The sequence below is a fragment of the Thermobia domestica genome, chromosome 9 (assembly GCF_964235325.1).
Source record: "Thermobia domestica chromosome 9, izTheDome1.hap1.1, whole genome shotgun sequence".
NCBI lineage: Eukaryota > Metazoa > Arthropoda > Insecta > Zygentoma > Lepismatidae > Thermobia > Thermobia domestica.
In genome coordinates, this window is record NC_137462.1 from 80,506,937 (window position 1) to 80,511,607 (window position 4,671).

The 4,671-nt window shown below is 34.8% G+C and overlaps 2 non-coding genes across 2 annotated transcripts; both read right to left on the bottom strand.

The window, feature by feature from the left end:
- Nucleotides 1–282: 282 nt before the first annotated feature.
- TRNAH-GUG (transfer RNA histidin (anticodon GUG)) lies at nucleotides 283–354 on the bottom strand. Its single transcript has one exon. It is a non-coding gene; the product is annotated as a tRNA-His (tRNA).
- A 2,345-nt stretch (nucleotides 355–2,699) lies between these two features.
- TRNAC-GCA (transfer RNA cysteine (anticodon GCA)) lies at nucleotides 2,700–2,771 on the bottom strand. Its single transcript has one exon. It is a non-coding gene; the product is annotated as a tRNA-Cys (tRNA).
- Between the last annotated feature and the right edge of the window lie 1,900 nt (nucleotides 2,772–4,671).

Consider the following 4,671-nt stretch of genomic DNA (forward strand, 5'->3'; position numbering starts at 1 on the left):
AAATAATTTATTAAGGGTGTATTTGTAAATCTCTTTTTCAGTATCACAATTAGAGTAATCAATTTTCTGTTTTTAAAGTTGATAGAACTACTTACTCACAATTGCAGATTATGTTAGAATAAACGTCTAAAGTAAGTGCTACTTTTCATTGGTTGAGTCTTACAAAATATTTAGAAAAGCACAATATATAAACCTGAAAACAGATTTTGTATATCCTATGAAATAGAATAAATTTTATGATATGAATAAAAGTTTTACCTCGTGCGATGGTAAACTTACCATTGCCGTGACCAGGATTCGAATCTGGGTTATTGCGGCCACAACGCAATGTCCTAACCACTAGACGATCACGGCTACGACGAGGGATGGTAAAAGTTACTGTTTTTTCTGTGAACTGAGAAGCGCACAAATGAACATGGTTTCACTGCAGATGGAGAAAAGTTGTTTGTAAATTGATTTCTCATTAGTTTGTTTACCTTGTTTCTATTTACTTTTTATGACTATAATTAATACATTTTCGTGAGCCATTGAGGGATTCGGGCCCCACCCTTGCCCTCCCCTTCGGGCACACATGGTGGACAAGTCTACTAAAAGAATACTCATACAAACGCGAATGCATGTATATGGGTGCCATTTTATATGAAAATCAAAATTGTTTCAGTAACATAAATAGCTACACTGCGAAAACCTTGAAATCCTCTTTACTAGAGAAACACATTTTACTTCCTGTAATAAAACTTTCGTCAAAGAAAATGAAATATATATGAATGAATTAATATGAACAAATATATCAACAACTTAATATATCTTTATGGTCTGTGGACACACCAGGTTGAATGGCACGTTCACAAAAGCACTCCATTGATTTAGCCAACTGGATCCAGTTTCAACTTTATATTGCTATCTCTGCGAAATCCATCTTAATATTGCCCTCTCATCTGCTCCTCAGTCTTCCTAATGCTCGTTTTCCTATTTTCATTTGAAGTTAAAACTTCAAAAGCGTTCCTAATTTATTCCATTCTGGCTACATAACCTGCCCATCAGAGCCTCGTAGACTTGATGACTCTAACAATGTTTGGTAAACCGTATAAATTATGTAGTTCCTCGTTGTGAACTTTCCTCATTCTCCATTCCCGTTCCTCTTGCGTCCGAATATTCGTTTCAGGGTCTTGTTCTCAAATACTTTCAGTCTATGTTCTTCCCTCAGAATAAGCGCCCATGTTTCGCAACCATACAGTACAATAGGTATTATTATCGTTTTAGATCTATATATTTTAAGCTTCAAATTCCTCGACAGAATTCGCTACGACAAAAAATTTTGAACTGAATAATAACACGAATTCCCTGCTTTTAGTCGACATTTAATTTCTTCGTGAATATGGTTTTGGTTTGTTAATAATAATTCTAGATATTTGAAAGTATCCACTTTGTTGAAGTATTATTTGGTATTTTAACGCATCCATAATTTGCAGTATTACAATCCCGATGAACTTTCATGTATTTAGTTTTCTCTGTATTTACTTCTAAGTCCATATCTTTACAAGCGTTAAGATTTCTGCATTTCTTTCTATTGTTTTATCATCCCCTATTGTATTTACATCTCAACATATGTCACAACCTGGTAAATAACATTCAACTCTATTACCTGATTGCTGTCTTTGATTTTCCTCATAGCGCACTCCAGAACAAAGTTGAATAATAATGATAATAACAACACATCTCCTTGTATGAAGCCGTTCTCAACGTCAAAGCTCGTGAGCAAGAATTCCTCTACTCGGAATTTATTTTGGGATACATTTAAACATATCTTAAGTAAACTAAGTAAATTTTTCGGTATTGCAAATTCTAAGAATATTGTACAATGCTTCCCTCCTAACTGAGTCATAGGCCTTTCTAAAATGAATACGGGATATTTATTATATTCCCAATTCTCTTCGACTATTAGTCGAATGGTAAATGTCTGGTCTATAGTTGACCAATTTCACCTAGATCTGTACTGATAATCAACAATAATTTCATCTGTGTATGGTGTTAATCTTGCAAATGGATTGTTTAAGAGGATTTATAGGATGCTGACAGAAGGATAATGGCGTTGTAATGCCTCGATAATTATTACAATCAGTTTTGTTGCTTTTCTTGTGAATTGGAACAATTATTGATTCTTTCCATCCTTGTGGCAATTCCTCCTTGTTACAGATAAGGAGAATGAGTTTGTGTATCTTGTTTCTCAGTGTTTTCCTCTCCAGCTAAAATTAAATTAGACAGAATTTCGTCTATACCCTGAGATTTGTGTTTCTTTAATTTTTTATATAGTGATTTCTATTTCTGTTTGGTTAGGTTGTGAAATATACAGTTATGCTGTATGCATTTCACTTTCTCTACGAACATTAGTTCTTAACTGTGTGTTAAGCAAATCATCGAAGAAATATTTCTATTTATTCAAGATGCTATCTGTATTAATTGTTCCGTCGGTTTTCTTTAATATATAAGCAGGAGGTCGAGCCTTTCTTGAATTAGTTTATGCTCTTCTCGTAGATATTCCGAATACTTTTGCTTTTACTATTATCTTCGATTTCATTAATTTTAGCTTTAAAAAATTTTATGAATACGTGTAAAAGTGGTTAATCAAGTAGGGTTAAAAAATATTACTTGTAAGAAATTTGTATCTTAACCATACAGCATATGCTTTAAAAATAGTAAGGGGGCACCCGGGTTTGAACCGGGGACCTCTCGATCTGCAGTCGAATGCTCTACCACTGAGCTATACCCCCACTTGTCTCTTTGATTTCCTGATTGTTCTGATCAATTGAAGGTAACGGTAATGGAAAGCTGCTTACTTTCTCTATCAGTTGCGATATTTCTATACTATTTTCTCTTGACTAGTTATCAATTATATTTTGTCTTCGTAAGATATTTTTGCGATCGCGAGATAACTATGGTCAGTTAATTATAAACTTTCAACTCTCTCTTATCTAAACAAATATGGCCGTAAATGTAGTCACTGACAAAAGATAACAATATTTTCTAGGTATACAGATTACATACGCAATATGCTGCCTACTTTTGTTCCTGGTGCCCCATATAGTCTTACTGATTTCTGGTGCCAATACAAGGTTCGAAAAAGTATGTTTTGGTTTCCCTGTGGCTAAGCGGTTAGCGTACGCGCTTTTGGCGTGGGAGAACCGGGTTCGATTACCGGTGGGAGCTCATGTGGTTCGGATTCCACGTTAATCAGTAGGTCCACGTCTCATATAGCCTCGCTGTTGAACGGGACGTTAAACTCAAAATCACCTCACCTCAAAAGGTATGTTTACGGCACCAAATAACATGGCTGGAAGATATTTTTAAAGTGGTAGATTTTTTCAGGCATTTATTTTCTTTCCTTCCTAATCTTCGATTTATTTATTATTTAAAGATTGTTCCTTCAGAAATTAAAACAAACAAACAAAAAACGATTCTTTCTTTCCGTATAATGTGTATAATATATAACAATATATAAAACATAATATATAACACATTATATAAAAGACAATAATATATAACACATAATATATAACAATTGGGACGTTCAGAGCACAAGAGAATCAAGTGCAGTTACCAAAGTTGTGAGTGACAGAGAGATAAAGTTTATATGGTATTTTACGTGTCATTTTTTTTTTAACATTATTAGAGCTATTTACAATATCTGGATATTAATCTTTTAAGTTCTGACGCGTCTATTTAAGTTCCATATCTAGCATATTTCTTTCCTTATAATTTGTATAGGTCAACACAAAATATAACGATTGGGACGTTCAGAGCAGAAGAGAATCAAGTGCAATTACCGAATTTGCCACAAAAAGAGAGAGAAAGTTTCTACGGTACGCTCAAGTACATGGGATTTTTAAAATTTATTTAAGTTTAGCGTCCTATTTAGCAGTGAGGCGTGGACTTACAGCTTAACGCGGGATCCGAACCATATGAGCTCCCGCCGGGAATCGAAACAGGGGTTTCCTGTACTAAAGGCGCATACGCTATCTACAGTACATGAAAAACTTAACCCTAATTTTTACATTATAAAAGGTGTTTAAATACCTAGACATGAATCTTTTGAGGTCTGACGCGCCCACTACAAGTTACATATCTCACTTTTTTTTTTTTTTTTTTTTTTTTGATCGTATCGAAAGTGAATACGTCCTGTTTGACTCATGCGTTTACATTCCTTTTCTTTATATTCCTCAGATTCAACGTACTTCCCCATTTTTTCCTAAGTTGTTGGGAACAATATATCAGAAATGTCACGACCTCATAACCCTCAAATTTCGAGCTTTATAATTGAGAGCAAGTCCATGTGAGCACTAGCAGAGGTGGCGAGGGTCAATTTGAAAACTTGACCCACGGACCCACCATCCTCTGTAACCCACTCTGACACACGAATCACCATGACTCACCACCTACCGTGACCCACTATGACCCACCACACACCAAAACGCATCGTTATCAACTCTGACCCATGATTCACGCTCTCCTCTCTACTAACTAAAGAGTTTACACTTGTGATGTCTGTGAAATTATAAATAAAACAAGACTGTGAAATAATATCACTAATTGGAGTTTGAATTTCTATGGTCAATCACTCAAGCACCGTTGTTACAATACAGGTGAATCTGATCTTTACGATATAAAATGGTA